This window comes from Dama dama, chromosome 24 (assembly GCF_033118175.1).
Source record: "Dama dama isolate Ldn47 chromosome 24, ASM3311817v1, whole genome shotgun sequence".
Classification (NCBI taxonomy): Eukaryota; Metazoa; Chordata; class Mammalia; order Artiodactyla; family Cervidae; genus Dama; species Dama dama.
In genome coordinates this window covers 10,275,290-10,298,487 of record NC_083704.1, presented here as the reverse complement: position 1 = coordinate 10,298,487, position 23,198 = coordinate 10,275,290, and the positions used below count along the sequence as shown (strand labels likewise).

The following is a 23,198-nucleotide window of genomic DNA, read 5'->3' as shown; positions in this document are numbered from 1 at the left end:
TGTAACTGCAAATGTTCATTAACATTAACAATAAATATAATATTAAGTTAATATTAATATCAGATATTAATATTACTAGCAATAAATAAACATAATCTGGGAGATGATGGTATCTACCACCCACCATCAGGCCATCTTTAGCTCTTTCCTGTCCCCAGCAATAGTTCCTAATGGTCACCCAATTTCCACTCTTTTTTCCCCCTACAATCAAATTTCTACACAAGAATCAGTATAACTTTTTAAAGATATAAATGGGAATCTGTCAGTCCCCTGCTTAAAACCTCCCAGGGCACTTAGATTCCAGTCCCGACCTTTAAGGAGGCCTGAGGCTCCAAGGAATCAGACCAGTGCTGACCCCAGCCTGTGATGAAGCCCTGCTCCCTCCTTCCTGGGCTCCACGGGCATCGGTCATCCTGCAGTTGCACAGACCCCACTCCTTCCGCCTCAGTGTTTTGCACATGGGTTCCTTCCACCTGTAATGCTCCCCTCACCCCAACTCTTTACCTGTCCATGTCCATTTCAGGTCTCAAATTAAATAGTCAACCCAGAAGTATTTTTTTTTTTTTTTTAGAACTAAAGTCAGTTCAGTTCAGTTGCTCAGTCATGTCCAACTCTTTGCAACCCCATGGACTGCAGCACGCCAGGCTTCCCTGTCCATCACCAACTCCCAGAGCTTGCTCAAACTCATGTCCATTGAGTTGGTGATGCCATCCGACCATCTCATCCTCTGTCATCTCCTCCTCCTCCTGCCTTCAGTCTTACCCAGCATCAGGGTCTTTTCTGATAGGTCATATCTTATTTTATTGTATTCTGTTTTTGTTTTTAAATTTATCAACTAGCTCCCACTCAGACATTAGCTTCAAGAGCTCAGGGCCGATAATTATTTTGGTTGCCACCATATTTCCAAGAGTTTCAGTAAATATTTGTTAAAGTAAAGGAATAAATTCCAGCACAGTTTCACTCAAGCAATTTTACCAGAAATGTTTTTCCTGACTTTTTGTTTAATTGTCTTGCCTAGACCAGAAAGTAATTACGGCTGCTAACACTCCACTTCTAAACTTCAAAGTGGTAGAGTTTAAGATATGTTAAAGCAAGGTGACAGTGAATAAATAATACTGACCTCTCTTTGTGTTGGTGCTGATAATAAATTTTATTACTACATAAATACTTACTGAGTACTTACTGGGAGGTGACTCTCCATTAACGCCTTTACATGTATAACCTCATCTAACTTAATAATCCTGTGTGTGTGTATGCACTAAGTAGCTTTAGTCATCCCCAACTCTTTGTGACCCGAAGGACTGTAGCCCACCAGGCTCCTCTGTCCATGGGATTCTCCAGGCAAGAATACCGAGTGGGGTGCCATGCCCTCCTCCAGGGGATCTTCCCGACCCAGGGATCCAACTGGCATCTCTTACGTGTCCTGCATTGCCTGGCAGGTTCTTTACCACTGCACCACCTGGGAATCCCCTAATAATTCTATGAGGTAGGTGGTATTATTGTTCTCCTTATACAGGTGAAGAGGCTGAGTCACAAAAGGGTAAAGTCACTTGCCCCCCAGTCACACAGCTAGTAGACGGCAGAGCTGGGATTCTGATCTCTGGTTCGAGTTCAGTTCATGCAGCCTTTTTATTCTGAGGAGTGCGTGGTGGTTGAGGACAAAGTGAGGAAGCTTGGTAAGTATCAGAGTGTGGAGACAAAGCCTGAGGGGCCTCCACTTCAACAGAAGAACTTCGGCTGGAATATGACATTCATCTGAGGATGCCTGTCCTAGAAATTAAAGTGGAATTTGGATGAAGCATATATTTTTTGATAACTAGAATTGAAGCTGTGAAAAATGAATGGTAATTATGGATGAATCTGGGAACCAAGGTTTGGATATTGATATAAATCTATTTTTTTCCCCCTCTTTTTACTCCTCTGTTACTGTTAGATTGAGAATTCCAAAGGCGCAAAAGAGAAATCATAGCATTATATGGTTAACGGAGAACTTGAGAGTCCCTTGGACTGCAAGAAGATCCAACCAATCCATCCTAAAGGAGATCAGTCCTGGGTGTTCACCAGAAGGACTTATGCTGAAGCTGAAACTCCAATACTTTGGCCACCTCATGCAAAGAGCTGACTCATTGGAAAAGACCCTGATGCTGGGAGGGATTGGGGGCTGGAGGAGAAGGGGACAACAGAGGATGAGATGGCTGGATGGCATCACCAACTCGACGGGCATGAGTTTGAGTAAACTCCGGGAGTTGGTGATGGACAGGGAAGCCTGGCGTGCTGCGATTCATGGGGTCGCAAAGAGTCGGACACGACTGAGCGACTGAACTGAACTGAACTGATGAGGATACAACACTGAATTCCGGTTTATGTGCTAAAATTTACATTAATATGTCATTAGACTTTAGATCACCAGGGACAGAGCTCAGCGATGTTTCTGGTTAACTGAAAACATTCAATAAACTACAACAGGATTTAAAACAACTTGGAAATGAAGGTATAACATTATCTTTAAATTTAAAAAAGTAGAATCTGGCCATTATAGGGAAAAAAAAATAGATTGGTGAGGCTTAAGTACAGGAATAGCCATTATATGCTAGTGCCAATTCAAGTTTCCCATTTATGTGTCCAAGATATTGACATATAACTGCAAAATGCACTGATGTGTCTGTCACAGCTCTGTTAAAGGAAGTCCTTTCTGGTACATCTGCCAACAGGTTGTTAGTGGACTCACCAGGATATCTTAGAAGAGGAGGGTTCTGTCTTGGTTCTCCTAGCTGAGTAGATGGGAATTTTTGGACTAGAGGGCAATTCTAGCCATTTATTGATGAGCTCAACTATGTGGCTCAGTGGTAAAGAATCAGCCTGACAACGCAGGAGACGCAGGTTCCATCCCGGCGTCAGGAAAATCCCCTGGAGAAGGAAATGGCAACCCACTCCAGTTTTATTGCCTGGGAAATCCCATGGACAGAGGAGCCTGGCGGCCTACAGTCCACGGTGTAGCAAAAGGGTTGGATATGACTTAGCTACTAAACAACAACTATGGTATCTCTAAGGTAAGAAAATCCTCCTTCCTTAATGATAAACAGTAAGATCTAGTCCTTATAGATTGGGCCTACTTCAAAGTCATCTTCCAAAAATGGATTTTCTGGAAGAAAAAAAGAAAAGAAACCACTAAGAAGCTATTTGAATAATGATGCCAGCTAAAGTACACAACTATTTGTTGCTTTTATCATTTATTTGTTTGGATTAAAAAAAAAAAATGACATCCTGAAATGCCAAAGATGATAGGATAAGAGGCTTTTAAGCATGATTTCCACATCTCTAGTCACTCATTTTCATTTTGCAACATGGTATTTCTGTGAAAATAGGAATACACACAAAATAGGATTGACTCCAAGGCTTTAAGATGAGATCAATACAGGAAATGAAAACGCAATTCTACCAGGCAGCATTTACATAACACCCTTCTTGAGAGAAATCAATGCTATTCACCTGCTCACCCCACTTAGGTATGAGAAGCTTTAAAAAAATAAATAAAAGGCCTTCTGAAAGCAGGCTATGTTACATAATTTCACAAACCCACGGTACAGAGGAATAAGGTGCATATTCTACAAGGGGCTGGTGTGAGGGTTCCCTGATTTCCTGGACTATCTCCCACACTCACTGAGAGGAGGAGACAAACTTAAACAAGCAGAAAGCCTGGGGAGCTCAGTGTCAGAGGATGTTCACCAGAAAAGAATTAAAAGCTTTGAAAAGTAAATGTAAATCCAATTTGTATTTCAAAGATCGTGCAATTGGGGAAATTTCACTTCATATCAAAGTGGGAATATTTTACTATGGAGGCTCTAAAATAACTCAGTATTTTCAACTTCAAAATCCCCATAACTTATACAAAAAGCAAGAAAATGGGGCAGGCACACACAAAAAAAGCAGTCCTTTTGAAAATTAAGTAATTCTCCGGAAGGCTTAATCTCTTCCTGTAAGACACTTGATAAATCACAACACCAGAGAGACTGAAGGGGAGGGGGTAACACCTGGGTCAGTTTGGAGAAGCTCCTACATCTGCAGAGGGTCATTCCCAGAGGCACACTTCTGAAAGCTTTGATATTCAATGAAAAATCATCAAGGCAGTCTCTTCTAATGATTATACAAGGAGTATGGGTTACAGATTACTCAGGAATGAATCATGCTCTTTGGAAAGTCACGGAGCCAAAGTCCACAAAATGCATTCATAATTCCCATCTACACTAAGGTAAGCTGTAATCGAGTCCTACTAGTGGCTGGCCAAATTTTAGAATCACTTCAGCAATAAGTGGCATCAGGCAAGTGTTTTCATTCTTTACATATGAGATCTAACCTTACAGCACACCTATTTAATATGTTTTGTTTTGATACAATATTTTAACTTTCATATACTGCTTTTCTTCCACCATTTTTTCCCAGAGTGGATTTTTTTAACTGTGTTTGAAATATTGACTAAGAAATATTTTCTCATTATCAGTGCAGAAGAGAGCTTTTTGTTTCAGTAAAAATGTGTTCACAGTTGAAAAAAGTGGAAACGGATCTCAACATGGCTGGTGTTTCTTGTTCGTAGGCAGAGTTATAAGATACTGTAATACCTTCTGCCTTTAAGATCTTGAGTTCTAAGATGCAGAAAATGGATAGCATTGCCTATAGAGTGGAAGTGATTTATGTCACATCATCTAGCACAGCAAGAAACCACTCTGGAACACAGGGCTATAATTTGGAATGGCTGCCAGATGATATCATGATTTTGCTTTGGTAACAAGCCCTCATGTTGAAAGTCTTCTTTTGAAAACAATGGGTTTGTCTCACTTAAAATTACAAATGAATAAATCATAAAATGATCATATATTGTGAGGTGGGGAGCAGGTAAAAAAATGAATTCCAAAGTTATTTTCTGGGAAAAAATGCAGAAATATTATTTAAAAGAAGAAAACTGCCAAGGAGGCAACGGACAGAGGCCTTCCACGTGTTAAAACATCATAGAAAATACTTATTATTAAAGGTATAACTAAACACCTGACTTGACAGGTAGATCCATGAGAACAATAGAAATTCCAAGAAAATTTTAAAAATATTCACGGTAACTGACTAGATGAAAAAAGGAGCATTTGGATTCAATGAGAAGGGACATATCATTCAATAAATGGTGTTGGAACAACTGACTATCAGGAAATAAAGAAAAATAAAGCTAATTTCTCCCTTTTTGTATCTTATGCCAAAAATCTATTTTAGATAATTTTATAAGCAGATTTGTTAAAATGAAGTGATACTTTTATTTATATGTACACACATATATGTATGTATGTGTATATAAAATTTTACAAGAATCTGCAATGAAAAAAAAAACCACCATTAATGAAGGCAAAAGGTAAGTGACTGACAAACACCTGTTTTCTTTCATGCCAACACCAGCTTTCTCTTCTACAAATGAATAAGAAGGTCAGCTGAAAACTAAACAGACAATATGAATAGAGAGCTTGAAAAGAGAAAATGTCAAAGTTCTAAACACATGAAAAGAGGCCCAAACTTCACTTATCTTTCTTTTATTAAGACTACAATATGGTAAATTTTCACCTGTTACATTAGAGAAAAACAAGATTCATAACCATCATATTAGCTGAAGTGTCAGGAGAATGAACTTCTTATACTGACTGTTGTGAATCTGACTTAGGATAACCTATAAGAGGAGAATTTGGCAAAATTTATCAAAATCTAGTAAGCAAGAATACTATTTTACCCAGCAAGTCCGCTTCACACATTTTTCCTATAGATAGGTTGCATTTATTTGAAAAGGAACAAATACCAATTTTAATTTTTGAGCTATTTGTAACAGAAAAGGATTAAAAAAAAACCTAGATATTCATAAGTAAGGACTTTAGAAGATTTTTATTAAAAGTATGTGTATCATTAAAATGGGATACATCTGTGTATCTTTTTCTCTTTTTCTGTTTTGTAAAGTAATTAGCCTCCAACTAATAAAAATAAATGGGAAAAAAAAGAAATACAAATAAATATAAATAAATAAATAAAATGGGATACTAATCAAAAGTAGTGAAACAACTTTCCTTGTACTGTGAACAACCTTCAGATTCATTGTTCAGTGAAAAATATCAAGGATTATAAGATAGTGTATACTTGCCTCCACTGGAGTGAAAATCTAAACGTAAATTTTCCTGCACACCCTCTGGAAACATAAGAAATGTTGACATTAGTTTTTCAAGGGGGAAAACTAGGGTGACCACCACAGGAAAAGAAGAGAAACTATTTTTCACTGTGAAGCTTTTTTGAATGTTGCAACTATTTCCATACATTAACAACTCAAAATATAACAAACCAAATGTACATTAAAAAAAGAATCCATCATAGTCAAGTTTTAAATTTTCTGGGAAAATAAATGGCCTACTATTTTAAAATTAAGCTACCTAAGAGACAACAGGCAAATCAAGGGTTATATAGTGATTAACCCAAGTATAAGATACAATTTAGGATTCACTCCCAATTAGTAGTACCAAATTTAAATAAATAAATAAAGGACACTGGTTTGGTATCAAAAATGGGTACTGTGTCACATCTAGTTTTCAAAGACTGATTTTACTTTCAACTGGAGAGTAAACAAAATGAGGTACAACAATTCAAAGAAATACCACTCACTCAGCATTAGCAAGAAGTGACCTATGATCATTCCACAGCATGCATCGACTTTAAATCCTTAGGCTGAGAAGGAAGGCAGATTCAGAAGACTTCACACTGTATGATATTATTTATATAACATTCTCCAAAAAGCTAAACTGTGGAGATGAAAAACAAAGTTGTGATTTCCAGTGAACAAACGGGAAAGGGATGGTTTGACCACAACGGGACAGTGTAAGGGAGTTTTTAGGAATTACTCTATAATTTGATATAGTTACCCTAATAGTATGTTATTTGCATTTTTGGAGATAGTGTGACAAAAGTGATTTTACAAAAAACCTCGAATAGCCAAAGTAATCTTGAGAAAGAAGAATGGAACTGGAGGAATCAACCTGCCTGACTTCAGACTCTACTACAAAGCCACAGTCATCAAGACAGTATGGTACTGGCACAAAGACAGAAATATAGATCAATGGAACAGAATAGAAAGCCCAGAGATAAATCCACAAACCTATGGACACCTTATCTTCGACAAAGGAGGCGAGGATATACAATGGAAAAAAGACAACCTCTTTAACAAGTGGTGCTGGGAAAACTGGTCAACCACTTGTAAAAGAATGAAACTAGAACACTTTCTAACACCATACACAAAAATAAACTCAAAATGGATTAAAGATCCAAATGTAAGACCAGAAACTATAAAACTCCTAGAGGAGAACATAGGCAAAACACTCTCTGACATGAATCACAGCAGGATCCTCTATGACCCACCTCCCAGAATATTGCAAATAAAAGCAAAAGTAAACAAATGGGACCTAATGAAGCTTAAAAGCTTTTGCACTACAAAGGAAACTATAAGTAAGGTGAAAAGACAGCCCTCAGATTGGGAGAAAATAATAGCAAATGAAGAAACAGACAAAGGATTAATCTCAAAAATATGCAAGCAACTTCTGCAGCTCAATTCCAGAAAAATAAATGACCCAATCAAAAAATGGGCCAAAGAATTAAACAGACATTTCTCCAAAGAAGACATACAGATGGCTAACAAACACATGAAAAGATGCTCAACATCACTCATCATCAGAGAAATACAAATCAAAACCACAATGAGGTACCATTACACGCCAGTCAGGATGGCTGCTATCCAAAAGTCTACAAGCAATAAATGCTGGACAGGGTGTGGAGAAAAGGGAACCCTCTTACACTGTTGGTGGGAATGCAAACTAGTACAGCCACTATGGAGAACAGTGTGGAGATTTCTTAAAAAACTGGAAATAGAACTGCCATAAGACCCAGCAATCCCACTTCTGGGCATACACACTGAGGAAACCAGATCTGAAAGAGACACGTGCACCCCAATGTTCATCACAGCACTGTTTATAATAGCCAGGACATGGAAGCAACCTAGATGCCCATCAGCAGATGAATGGATAAGGAAGCTGTGGTACATATACACCATGGAATATTACTCAGCCGTTAAAAAGAATTCATTTGAATCAGTTCTAATGAGATGGATGAAACTGGAGCCCATTATACAGAGTGAAGTAAGCCAGAAAGATAAAGAACATTACAGCCTACTAACACATATATATGGAATTTAGAAAGATGGTAATGATAACCCTATATGCAAAACAGAAAAAGAGACACAGAAATACAGAACAGACTTTTGGACTCTGTGGGAGAAGGTGAGGGTGGGATGTTTCGAGAAAACAGCATGTATATTATCTATAGTGAAACAGATCACCAGCCCAGGTGGGATGCATGAGACAAGTGCTCGGGCCTGGTGCACTGGGAAGACCCAGAGGAATCTGGTGGAGAGGGAGGTGGGAGGGGGGATCAGGATGGGGAATACAAGTAACTCCATGGCTGATTCATGTCAATGTATGATAAAACCCACTGCAATGTTGTGAAGTAATTAGCCTCCAACTAATAAAAATAAATGAAAAATAAATAAATAAAGTAGGTCTGGAAGCAAGTATAACTAAAAATAAAAAATTAAAAGCTGAAAGTCAGATATAGAGCAGGAACTAGTTCTGTGAGATACACTATACGATCAGACACATGTGTTGGTAGGACCTTTGTGTAAAGTAAGCATACGTGTCACAGGTAAGTAACCTCATACAGGGAATAGTAATATCTAATGGTATGAAGGGACAGGTTAATTATTAAGTACTGCTGAGATACCCTGTTGAAGAATCAATTTGATACTTAGTGAATACCAAATATACTACAAGTTAAATGCAGAGAAAAAGTAAAAGATATACAAGTGAATGCTGATGAAATCTCTTAACATCTGAAGGTTTTTTTTTTTTTTTTTAGTATAGTGTATTCAAAATCCTGAGTCAAAATCCAAAATCCAGAGTCATACAGAATGAAGTTAGTCAGAAAGAGAAAAGCAAACATCATATATTAATGCGCATATATGGAATCTAGAAAAATGGTACTGACGAGCCTATATATAGGGCAGGAATAAAGATGCAGACAGTGGGGGAAGGAGAGGGTGAGATGAATTGAGAATAGGATTGATATATATACTCTACCACGTGTAAACAAGATAGCTAACGGGAAACTGCTGTGGACGCAGGGAAGGCCGCTCGGTGCTCTGTGATGACCTAGGGGTGGGATGCGGGGTGTGATTCAGGTCCAAGAGGGAGGGGATCGGATTCACTTTGTTCTACAACAGAAACTAACACATTATAAAGCAATTATATGCCAATTAAAAAATTAATTTTAAAAAGGTATAGTGGAGAAGGTTACTTTATTTCACTTAAAAGTTAAACTATTATTATTATTTTTTAATGTAAGTTACACTTAAACAGCAAACTAGGTCAAAACACTTGTAAGAAATGTGATAGACAAATACTTAATATTCTAATATAGAAGCAGTTAAAACAATAAAATTGATTAAATTCAGGCTTTAAAAAATCTAACCAGATGGAACATAACCCAATTACCTAGCCTGAGCCAAAACAGACCAAACTAGCCCCTCTAGTTCTGCTCAATTCAAAGGATTCCTCAAGCTCTGATCTGGGCATCTCTCCTCCAAGTGGCATGGATCATTCCCTTCTCTCACCCCCATCCTCTGGCCCCTGCATTACTCTTCTTCCGCTGTATGTTTATCACTCACCCTGGAAATATATTCCCAGGTCTAGTTTTCAGTCAAGAATATTTTCTTTATAAAGAAAAAATACTAAATGTCTACTAGTGTAAAGGACTTTCGTTAACATCAGATAAACCAGGCTTTGGGCTTCCCAGGCGGCTCAGCGTTAAAGAATCTGCCTGCCAAACAGGAGACACAGGTTTGATCCCTGAACTGGGAAGATCCTCTGGAGAAGGAAATGGTAACACACTCCAGTACTCTTTTTTTTTTTTTTCTTTTAATTTGTTTTTTATTGAAGGATAATTGCTTTGCAGAATTTTGTTGTTTTCTGTCAAACCTCAACATGAATCAGCCATAGCGATACAAATATCCCCTTCATTTTGAACCTCCCTCCCATCTCCCGCCCCATCCCACCCCTCTAGATTGATACTGAGCCCCTGTTTGAGTATTCTTGCCTGGGAAATCTCACCTAGAGAGGAGCTTTACAGTCCATAGGGTCACAAAAGAGTCAGACACAACTGCTTGACTAAAAAGCAGCAGCAGAAACCAGTATGCCGTCTTTTTGTGCCTCCAATCACTGAACTACACAGATTGTCTACCATGTCGTTGAGATTTTGATATCTTTGGCCTTAATCTAGGATTGCTGAAATGTTTTTCACTGTGGTAGATATCTTTTATGATTTTGAGATCCATAACCCCTTTGTAACCACAAAAAGAATTCAAGTCAGTTCTTTGAATTAGGTTCCTGTAGCAACTGCTTTTCTAAGTGGTGCTTTTCAGCCTAAAAGTTCTCAGAGCAAGACACCTTCTCGGGTATCTCAGGAATGCAAGGAACAAAAAACATTATCAACTCTCACTAAGTTTCCATGGCTTCTTCAGTCCATTCAGTAGACGGATGCCAGACAGAAGCAGAAAAAAACAAATCTGTATGTAATTCCTCTAATTGAGGCTTTTTAGCAAACTGCCTTTCCTTCTGGACCCAGCTCTCCAATTTTATATGCAACTCAAAACAGCAAAAATTAAAAGAAAGTCATTCTACAGAGTAGTTTTTGAAGAAAGATGATTTCTCTAAAGGAAGTTTCTATAAACATGCTACCTTTCCTTTATAACAAGAGAACCACTTACGATGTGCTCAGTTGCTCAGTCATGTCTGACTCTGTGAGCCCATGGAATGTAGCCCAGCAGGCTCCTCAGTCCATGGGATTCTCCAGGCAAGGATATTGGAGTGGGTTGCCATTTTTACTCCAGGGGATCTTCCCAACCCAAGGATTGAACCTGTGTCTCTTATGTCTCCTGCATTGGCACAGAGATTCTTTACCCCTTGCACCACCTGGGCAGCTTATATATACTAACTGGGCTTCCCAGGTGCTGCCAGTGGTAAAGAACCTCCTGCAAATGGAGGAGATGCAGGTTTGATCCCTGGGTCAGGAAGATCCCCTGGAGGAGGGCATGGCAACCTACTCCAGTATTCTTGCCTGGAGAATCCCATGGACAGAGGAGCCTGGTGGGCTATAGTCCATGGGGTCACAAAGAGTTGAACAGGACTGAAGCGACTTAGCATGCATGCAAATAAAAAACAAAGTATGTGGTTTACTGAAAGTGTTGAGCAAATATTTCTATTCTTCCAGAAGCTAGAGTAAGTATTGAAGTGAGCAACTGCATCTCAAAGAGGAAGGCTTCAAATATACTAAAGGTATGAAACACTTAAACCAACAGAGAATACTCTTCTTATTTAGCGAATAAAGAAGAAACATGGTCCTCCAAGCTGGGAATGGGGGGAAAACATAGACAGAGGAAGAGTTATGGGATTTCCTTCTGATTTCCTCCCCTAAGTATTTTCCTCTCGATCCAACAACAACAAAAAAATTATGACTTAGTATAACTACTTACACCTAAAGAATACTTACATATACCAGGAACATCCCACAGACTCCACATAGTGCAACTTACTTAGTCCACAGCCACATTACAATGATCGTACACAAAGGAACTATGATTATCTCCATTTTGCCTATGAGAATTGAGTCACAGAGAGGTTAAGTAATTTTCCCAAAATCACATGTCTAGGAAACGGCAGAACTAAATCCTGGAATCAATTAGCCCACTTACTATGTGTAAGTCTGAGCAACTGACATAAATTCTGTAATTCTCAGCCTCCTCATCTGCAAAATGGAGCAGTTCTTTTTCACTAAGGGCACTTTGAGAATAAAACAGAATAATCCATAATGCACTAAGCACTATGGTCGGCTTACAGTAACCCCTACTTCATTATCCCCAGAAAAGAAGAGCTGACTGATAGAATGTGGGGACGTAAGAACACAGCCATTTCCTGCCTCTATCTCCTCGTCCCCCAGCTTTACTGAGATTCAATTAACATGTAATGTGTACATTTAGCTTAGGTGTTCAAAGTGTCAGTTTAATACATGCATATGTTGGTTTGATAACCTCCATAGTGTTAGTAAATACCTCCTCTAACTGTATCTTTTAGGAGATAGTGGTGTCAAAAAGTGAATCTGAAGTAGTGATATACAAAGAGATATACAAAGAGAAACACTCCACGGGCAGACAGGAAACAGACAAACAAGCAGAGTTGAGAAATGCTTACATCCTAAAGTTAAAATAGTAAACCCAAAGGCAAAAATTATTTTCACTGCAGAAGCCAAATGAGTATAAAATAAATCTACTAAATCCAGAATGAATGTGTTTCTGTGCCAAACCTAAGGCAGCAAGAGATTAACAATGTAAACAAAATAGCTTGATAAAAATTTTCTGAATGAACAGGTAACAGAAGTCTAAGGGAGAAGCTCTTGGTGCTATAGATAAAGGACTTCACTCAGCCACCAGGGAGAAGAGGCATAAATATTTATTCAAATTGCAGTTCAAATCAATGGAAAGGTTAATGAGTCCATTCTGCTGATGGCACAGACCGTGCAGCCCCCATGCAGGACAAGGACCGAACCTGCAGAACTTCACGAAGAGAGAAACCTTCGCCAGGGCTTGAGCTGGGTAAGTGAAAGACAACAGGTCTAATTGCTAGTTGTGGAGTTAATTAATTCTAACAACCAACAGGATGTGTGGTATTCTAACACATTTTGTATTATTTTTGCTTCTTTTAATTTTCATAATCCATTATTTTAAAAAAATCTGGAGATAGGAGCAATGGTATGAGGTAGAATTGAGAGATAATTTAAAATTTATGAGAAAGAAAAGGATACATGCTCTTTTGAACATTGACTTTTATCCAAAGAAAGCTTTTTAAATTTAAATATTTTAAAATTTACAAAGAGGAATACAGTACGCAAAACACTTCTGTACGGAATCCCTGGAGTTGGTTTCTACTTTCACTTTATAACTATTTACTGACTGAATGTATTAAGACACAGTGTGGTTGAGAAACCATGAACAGTGGGCTCAATGTTTTAAAATTCATTTCAGTGTATCTATATTAAACATTTCCTATGTTTAAATGCTGGTACTGGAGGAGATATAAGGATTAAAAAAGGCATAATTCTGCCATCCAGTGGGATAAGGTGAGTCCCAAGGCTACATATCACAAATAGAGACTCAATATAGATAAAATGATTTGATGAACTGCTGTGAAAGTTAAGAGAAGAGAAATTGAAGATCAGAAAAATCTGCATGAAAAGTGTTACATCTATATTTGAGCAACATTTCTTTGGGAAAGGAGGGTAGCAAGGGATCCTACGATCTGTGAACTGGAGGGGCAAAGATATGTCATGAGATCACAACAAGAAGTTCAAAATCATTCGTGTTTTTATAGTTGTTTTACCTAAAATAATGACTGCCTGATTTAAGATAGCTGTCTTGGTCCAATCAGAATTGTGACTAGTATTTATGAATCTGGGAGTCACTACAGCAAATTTCAGGTAAACATTTATCTGGTGTGCTACTCTTTCTAACCCTGCTAGAAAACTGTTGAGCTCCAGCTGAGATACTTCATTAACTGGACGCCATTCTAGAATGATATGGCAACTATGTGAAAAGCTTGGAAATTGAAGAGTGGCCTTAATCTCACTATAAGGGAGGTATATCTTACATAGTCCATGTACTAGATAAGTCCATCAATGTTGGTACTTTATAGATTTCAAAAGTAAAACTGTATTTCCAGCCTAGAGGCTGGATGTTGATGAAATGATTCTTATGATGCAAACAAATGCTACTTATAATAGGATTATCTACCATTTCCTACCAGCACTTATGTGGAATTGTACAAAATCTTAGTTAATTCTAGCAACATTTATGTAAAGAAGGCATTATAAACATCTAATGGACTCATTAGGTTCCTTGATGAACCCAGAAAGAGACTAAATAACTTGCCTATGTTCAAAAGTAACAAGAGACAGGACCAAAACTCAAACCAAGACTAATTAGGGAGAAAACAGTTTTCTCTATAGAATATGTTCTCTAGCCAATTAAGTTCACAGAGGCAAAGCAGCATACCCTCCAGAGGACTCTCATTGAAAGCACGTAAAGCAAATGGACATTTCTCTTTCCTTCACCATCCTAAAGTGAAAGTGAAAGTTGCTCAGTTATGTCCAACTCTTTGCGACCCCATGGACTATACAGTTCATGGAATTCTCCAGGTGAGAATTCTGTAGTGGGTAGCCTTTCCCTTCTTCAGGGGATCTTCCCATCCCAGGTATCAAACCCAGGTTTCCCACATTGCAGGTGGATTCTTTAGCAGCTGAGCCAGGAGGGAAGCCCAAGACTACTGGAGTGGGTAGCCTATCCCTTCTCCAGGGGATCTTCCTGACCCAAGAATCGAGCCAGGGTCTCCTGCACTGCAGGTGGATTCTTTACCAACTGAGCTACCAGGGAAGTTTCACCATGCTAAGTGCAGCAAAAGACATGACGCTGTCCCTGGGATGAGACAAGTGCTGGGGCTGTAAAAGGATGTAGAAAATAGTAAGCTGTGTCTTTTCAAAATAAATTACAGGAGACATTACATCTTAAATTGTTATAACTCTTACATGAATTCATTGGGTTAAATCATAATCATTTATTAAGGATAACTAGGTAACTCTTTCCTTAGAGATCTTTCACATTAGGTTAAGAGGCAATAAGCTTAAAAGAATCATGATTTGGGGACTCTAGAACAGGAAACTTTACCATCTGTGAAAATTTTAAAAATATGTGAAAACTAATAGTATGTAGCATTTAACCAGCTATTGATACATGATATTATTGATTTATTATTATTATTATATTAGTGTGATTATTTACACCAGCTAGCAAACCTGGAAGTCTGAAGATGCATCCTACCAGGTGAGCAGAACACTAAAGTACAATCCAATTAGAGACAAGCCCTATGTGAATCAGCAGAGACCAAAAGACGGGCACAGGACGGGGCTTATGATGAGAACAGAACTCCCAAAGAGGGCACTGCCAGAGAATGCTCACACGACTGCACAACGGCACTCATCTCACACGCTAGCAAAATAATGCTCGAAGTTCTCCAAGTCAGGCTTCAACAGTACATGAACCATGAACTTCTAGATGCTCACGCTGGATTTAGAAAAGCCAGAGGAACCGGAGATCAAATTGCCAACATCCGCTGGATCATCGAAAAAGCAAGAGAGTTCCAGAGAAACATCTACTTCTGCTTTACTGACCAAACCAAAACCTTTGACTGTGTGGATCATGATAAACAGTGGAAAATTCTTCAAGAGATGGGAACAACAGACCACCTGACGTGCCTCCTGAGAAATCTGTATGCAGGTCAGGAAGCAACAGTTAGAACTGGACATGGAAGAACAGACTGGTTCCAAATTGGGAAAGGAGTACGTCAAGGCTATATACTGTCACCCTACTTATTTAACTTGTATGCAGAGTCCATCATGCGAGAAGCTGGACCGGATGAAGCACAAGCTGGAATCAAGATTGCCAGGAGAAATATCAATAACCTCAGATACGCAGATGACACCACCCTATGGCAGAAAGTGAAGAAAAGCTAAAGAGCCTCTTGATGAAAGTGAAAGGAGAGAGTGAAAAAGTTGGCTTAAAACTCAACATTCAAAAAATTAAGATCATGGAATCTGGTCCCATCATTTCATGGCAAATAGATGGGGAAGCACTGGAAACAGTGAGAAACTTTATTTTTTGGGCTCTAAAATTACTGCAGATGGTGACTGCAGGCATGAAATCTGCTTGATCCTTGGAAGAAAAGCTATGACCAACCTAGACAGCATATTAAAAAGCAGAGACATTACTTTGCCAACAAAGATTCATCTACTCAAAGCTATGGTTTCTCCAGTAGTCATGTATGGATGTGAGAGTTGGACTATAAAGAGAACTGAGCACTGAAGAATTGATGCTTTTGAACTGTGGTGTTGGAGAAGACTCTTGAGAGCCCCTTGGACTGCAGGAGATCCAACCATTCCATCCTAAATGAAATCAGTCCTGAATATTCACTGGAAGGACTGATTCTGAAGCTGAAACTCCAATCCTTTGTCCACCTGATGCAAAGAACTGACTCACTGGAAAAGAACCTGATGCTGGGAAAGATTGAAGGTATGAGGAGAAGGGGACAACAGAGGATGAGATGGTTGGATGGATTCACCAACTGGATAGACGTGAGTTTGAACAAGTTATGGGAGTTGGTGATGGACAGGCAGGCCTGGTGAGTTGCAGTCCATGGGGTTGCAAAGAGTCGGACATGACTGAGCAACTGAAATGAACTGATGACAGACCCATGGTTATCCTTCTGGCTTTTAAATATTGTATTTAAACTCTCCCCAAATTCTGACAGGCTCACATGCCACTCACAAATCACACAGTTCCATTTCCAAAACCCCACACACCACACACACTGTGTATGCACATTGTTTTGACAAAGCATCCATATATTCAATCAATATGCTATTTGCTAATAAAAAGATAAAGCATATGTTTAGAAGCATAACCATTGTCTCCACATATGAGAAAGCAAAATACCCAGTATACCATAAGGAATCTATGTGCTTGCTTCCAAAGTATGATAGTGTAACTCCTTTAATAGAAATGTATTTCTTAACCATTCCCCTTAAAATGGCTTCTAGAACACCTCTAGCTTTTCTACCTAAGATCAGAAAGATGAGAGGACATCTTCAGCTTCATCTTTATCACGGCTATCTCCTTTAGTCTTTTCTAATTATGAGAAGATGAAAAAATGTGAACCTTGAGTTTTACTCTAAATCAGGGACATTGTTTTGTTTAACTGTTTCCATGTTTGCGTCAGGACCTCTTTATACTCTTAACAAGTATTAAGAGTGGAAATAACTTTCGTTTACATAGGTTAAAGCTATTTACCATTTAAAAATCCAAAATTTTAGACGCTTCCTTAATAGCTTCTTTTAAAATACAGATGTAGAAAAGAAACACATGGTTTCCAGGAGAAAAGGGGATGAGAAGGGATAAACTGGGTGATTGGGATCGACATATACATACTCCTATATATAAAATAGATAACTAATAAGGACCTACACTATAGCATAGGGAATTCTACTCAATACTCTGTAATGGCTTATGTGGGAAAAGAACTTTAAAAAAAGGAGTAAATGTGTAAGTATAACTGAATCACTTTGCTATATACCTGAAACTAATACAACATTATAAATCAGTTATACTCCAATCATTTTTTTAAAAGACATCACATGATGCCATAGGTGACATATTTTTTATAAAAAATTTCAAAAACAAAATAAATAAGCACAAGAGTGGCCTTGTTTTATATTTGTGCAACTCTCTGTAGTTTGGGGCTTAATAGAAGACGGATTCTTGTATCTGCTTCTGCGTTCAATCTGTTGCTGTATCATACATCATATGGCCTCTGGGAAACTCAATTCTACACTCAGGAGAGAATCAGCCTGAAAAAGGCAAATAATAAGCCCATATTATGAAAATATGTTGAACTTGCAGACCACCAGAAAGGGAAAGAATGTCAGGGACCCCACAGGTCTCTGGACCACCATTTGGTTCAAATATAGTACACTATCTTAAAGTGATTGCTCATAAAAATAAGTTAGTTTCAATATTTCATTCCTATACTTCTGTGTTTTGTAGAGAATATTTGAATTAAAACCCCATTATCTTAAATATTGGTACAGTTTTGATTCTTTAGGATGTACCTTTATCAAAACAAGTAGGATTGGCTGAATCCTGTTAACCAACCAGTGGTCTGTTCACAAGCAGGACACAGGACTGCAATTCTATCCACCACTATAAAGGTCTTTCCCATAGTCAAACTGTCTTTGCTTTTTCCAGAGAAGCCTGTCAATTATTAACAATTGTTACACTACTTAGGGTGGGTAGTGCATTTGTCTCTAGGGAAGTCAGTGAAACTTTGGAGACAGTATAGGTTACACCAGGTATTCTCACCAGGAGCAAAAGAACTGGGATGCAGACAGCCCGACACCTGTCAGTCACTGTTTACCAGCTTCCCCCGCCAGGGGGACGTGTCTTCCTAGATCCTCTTTCGCTGTCCATCAGGAAACCAGCCCCCCTCCCCCCTGGCCCAGTCTGAGGGCGAGCCATCCAGAGAGAGATGTAGGTTCTGACTGACGGAAGTCAGGCTAGCACCCAGGGAGGTGAACATCTGCTCTACCACCAAACAGTGAGAAATCAGATTTTGAGTCTTTCACTTGAGGCATTTCAATGACTCAACTAGTACCACTGTTTCATCAGCCTCTATTCCAAAATAAGTTCCACTCACAGTTCAAGAGAAAATGGCCCTATTTACAGCTTCCTCTTGCTACTTGCTATAACAGTAATACATCTTCAATGGAGAGATACATTTATTTTAAATGCTTGAAAGTATTTTAATTCTATGAATAATAAGAAACACTCAAATCAATAAGAATTTAATCAACTGAATAATAAAAACACACAGTTGACCCTTGAACAATGTAGGTTTGAACTGGTAAGTTCCACTTATACTTAGAATTTTTTTAATAGTAAACTGAAATACTGTCCTACTACACATAGCTACACACGTGGCTCAGTGGCAAAGAATCTGCCTGCCAATGCAGAACCACAGGTGACATGGGTTTGATCCCTGCATTAGAAAGATCCTCTGGAGGAGGAAATGGCAATCCACTCCAGTATTCTTGCCGGGATAATCCCATGGACAGTGAGCCTGGCAGGCTACAGTCCATGGTGTTGCAAAGAGTCAGACATGACTGGGCATGCATGCAAAAAGTACTTACTACATGATCTAAGGCTAATTAAACCCATGGATGTAGAACTGCAGATAGAAGGAATTAAATACAGAGAGAACAAACTGTAAGTTATACAAGGATTTTCAACTGGGAGAAGGATTAGTGTGTCTCAACCCTCAAGGGACAACTGTATATTGGGTTAACACTTAATAAATGTTGATAATTATCTCCCTGAACTTTTACTTTATGTCTCAAACCTAAGCTTTCCTATGGCACTCAGCTATTCAGAGATTTCAGTTCAGTTCAGTTCAGTCACTCAGTCATGTCCAACTCTTTGTGACCCCATGAATCGCAGCATGCCAGGCCTCCCTGTCCATCACCAACTCCCGGAGTTTACTCAAACTCATGTCCATCGAGTCAGTGATGCCATCCAGCCATCTCATCCTCTGTCGTCCCCTTGTCCTCCTACCCCCAATCCCTCCCAGCATCAGGGTCTTTTCCAATGAGTCAACTCTTCGCATGAGGTGGCCAAAGTATTGGAGTTTCAGCTTCAGCATTAGGGCACTCTTTATCTCATCAGAATAGGGCATCATATATGTTTTAGATTTAATCACCTAAAACTCAAGGGTGATACCAGCTTTATAAACTCTTTGAGCCCTTATAAACACTAATGATCTTTTTTTAATAACAGGAATTATTGAAAGCAAATATTAAGGTTGAGAGCTAAGAGATACATATTTGTATGAATTTAGATTTACAGTGTCCAATTTTCTGGGCACATTTTATGGGAAAAAATGGCTTGAAATAATATTTGACTTCATTAGGTCAAAAATAATGTTATCTATACATGCACTCCTATGTTACATGCAGCACGATTCACAGTGGCCAAGGCGTGGAAATAATCTAAATATTTACCGATGGATGAATGGATAAAGAAGCTGTGGTGTGTGTGTGTGTATACACACACACATATATAAATGGAACATCATAACAAAATAATGCCATTTGCAGCAACACAGATGCAACTAGAGACGATCATACTAGTGAAGTTAGTCAGAAACAGAAAGACAAACATCATATGATATCACTCATATGTGGAATCTAAAATATGACACAAATGAATGCATCTACAAGACAGAAGCAGACTCTTAGACACAGAGAACAGGCCTGTGGTTGCCACAGGGAGGGGAGAGGAAGAGGGAGGAACTGGGAGCAGGCGGTTGGTGGATGTCAACTATTACATTTAGAATGGATAAATGACACCCCACTCCAGTACTCTAGCCTGGAAAATCCCATGGACGGAGGAGCCTGGTAAGCTACAGTCCATGGGGTCGCAGAGAGTCGGACACGACTGAGCGACTTCACTTCACTTTCACTGTACAGCACAGGGAACTATATCCAATCTTTTGGGATAAACCAGAATGGAAAAGAATATAAAAATAATGTACATATGTGTAGAACTCTATTTCCTCTATAGCAAAAATTAGAGTGCTCACTTCAACAGCATATATACTAAAATTGAAATGATACAGAGAAGATTAGCATGGCCCAGTGCAAGGAGGACACACACATTTGTGAAGCGTTTCATATTTGTTCACAGCAAGATCCTCTATGACCTGCCTCCTAGAGTAATGGAAATAAAAAAAAGAAAATAAATAAATGGGACCTAATTAAACATAAAAGCTTTTGCACAGCAAAGGAAGCTATAAACAAGGTGAAAAGAATTCTTAGGAATTCTCCTAAGAATGGGAGAAGATAATGGCAAATGAAACAACTGAAAAGGATTAATTTCTAAACTATACAAGCAGCTCATACAACTCAATATCAGAAAAACAAGCAGCTCAATCAAAAAGTGGCCAAAAGACCTAAACAGACATTTCTCCAAAGACAAATAGATGGCTAATAAACACATGGAAAGATGCTCAACATTGCTTATTATTAGAGAAATGCAAATCAAAACTACAAGGAGATATCACTTGTCAGAATGGCCATCATAAAAAAAAAAAATTCTACAAACTAAATGCCAGAGAGAGTGTGAAGAAAAGGGAACCCTCTCGCACTGTTGGTGAGAAAATAAATTGATACAACAACTATGGAAGACAGTATGGAGATTCCTTAAAAATTTAGGAATAAAACTACCATACTACCCAGCAATACCACTTCTACACATACACCATAAGGAAACAAATATTGAAAAATACACATGTAACCAAATGTTCATTGCAGCACTATTTACAATAGCTAGGACATGGAAGCAACCTAAATTTCCATCAACAGATGAATGAATAAAGAAACTGTGCTATATATATATTCAATGGAATATTACTCAGCCATGAAAAGGAAGGTATTTGAGTCAGTGCTAATGAGGTAGATGAGCCTAGAGCCTATTATACAGAGTGAAGTAAATCAGAAAAAAAAAAATCATATATTAATGCATATATGTGGAATTTAGAAAGAGGGTACTAATCAATCTACTTGCAGGATAGCAGTGGAGATGCAGACACAGAGAAGAGAGTTATGGATATGGGGATTGGTTGGGGGAGGAGAGGGTGAGACAGATAGAGAGAGTAGCATGGAAACATATACTCTACCATATGTAAAATAAGAAAGCCAGTGGGAATTTGCTATATGATGCAGGGAAGTCAATCAAACCAGGGCTCTGTGACAACCTAGAGGTGTGGGATGGGATGGGAGGGAGGTTTAAGAGGGAGGGGACATATGTATATCTATGGCTGATTCATGTTGATGTATGGCAGAAAACAACACAATATTGTAAAGTAATTATCCTTCAAGTAAAAATAAATTAAAACAAAATTAGAACAACATGTTTAGTCAACTATACTTCAATAATAAACAAAAATATTATCTGATATATTAGCACTCATCTCCAAAGACTCTCTTTTTGGATATTTCATAGTCTTCGATTCTAATATATCCTTATGAGCAGGTATAAAGAAACTATTAAGTCAAAATAATTAACAACATAGCTTTTACTGTTTAACAAGCCACTCAAATGATAACAAAGACTTTTAAAAATAGGAGAACCTAAGACAATCTTCCAGAAGCTGTTTGTAATGTAATTTAGAAATAATATGGATGCTATTCAGTTGAAACGATTTCTATAATGGTCTACTAGTTTTTTGTTGCTGTTGTAACAAATTAACAAAAACAAGAGGGGTATAAAATGATACAACTGCACCATCTTATACTTTTATGGTTAAAAGGTTGACGCAGATTCCACTGGAATAAAATCATGGTGTCAACAGTGCCGAGTTCCTTTCCTGTCCCCTCAAACTTTAGGGGAGAATCCAATTTCTTGCTTTTTTCAGTTCCCAGAGGCTGGCTGCCCACACTGCTTCATCTTCAAGGCCAGTGGTGGTGAGTCAAGTTCTTCTGTTGCCTCCCTCTGATCTCCTGTTCTGCCCCCCACCTCCACTTTTAAGAAGCCCTGTGATTATACTGAGTCCACTCAAATAATCCAGAATAATTTCCCTACTTTAAGATGAATGTATTTGCAACCTTAACCCTATTTGCAACCTTAATTCATTTGCCATATTCACCAGGAGTGGGGATTAGGACTTAGAGATCTTTGGGGGATGAGGAGATGATTCTGCCTACCACAAGTCGATATTCATTCATTTAATAATTATCAATACTCTCATGTAATAGGAGTCAGTTTAGATGCTTAAAATGTAAACAGCAAGGTGCAATCTTTACATTCAAAGACTTAATGTATTAATTGAAGGCACAGGGAAAGATAAACATGAGAATTCTTTTGTAGAAAAATGTACAATCTAATGGGACAGATGTCTTTGAAATATATGAATTCTAAAGAAAGATAATAAACATGCTAATTTCCTTTGAAAGATTTCTTCTTCTGCAATGGAAAATGACTAAAATAATAGTAAGCTAATTGATTCATCATTCATAGGCTTAAAAAGGTAAGAAATCAGAGGAATCAGCTATCAGATAAATCGTGCCTGGTTCAGAGCTTGCTTAGTGAGTGTTTTCATTTATATTCCTCTTAAAATATTTTCTTAAATTTTGCAGACTTCTCATTCTAAAGAATTAGATCATAAAAAAAATGAAGTGTGCATGACAAGCTTTCTTGATGGTTTCTGGCAAGGAGTGGCAGGAATCTAATTCACACTACTATCCATGTATCCAAAAATTGGTTAGGATATATTTTTAAATCAATCCTATTAAATGAAATTTTAGATTTGGAAATGCACTAAGCACTTAATTATTCAGAGCCTGGTTTCTATGGCTTGTCTCTTAATTGGTCTTAA

At 38.2% G+C, this 23,198-nt stretch overlaps 1 protein-coding gene and 1 non-coding gene across 7 annotated transcripts in view; one reads left to right on the top strand and one right to left on the bottom strand.

The window, feature by feature from the left end:
* RBMS3 (RNA binding motif single stranded interacting protein 3) overlaps nucleotides 1–23,198 on the bottom strand; it is a 780,234-nt gene that overhangs the window by 238,296 nt on the left and 518,740 nt on the right. The gene's annotated exons all lie outside the window — the stretch shown is intronic.
* On the top strand, nucleotides 20,398–20,503 carry LOC133046304 (U6 spliceosomal RNA). Its single transcript, XR_009690446.1, has one exon. It is a non-coding gene; the product is annotated as a U6 spliceosomal RNA (small nuclear RNA).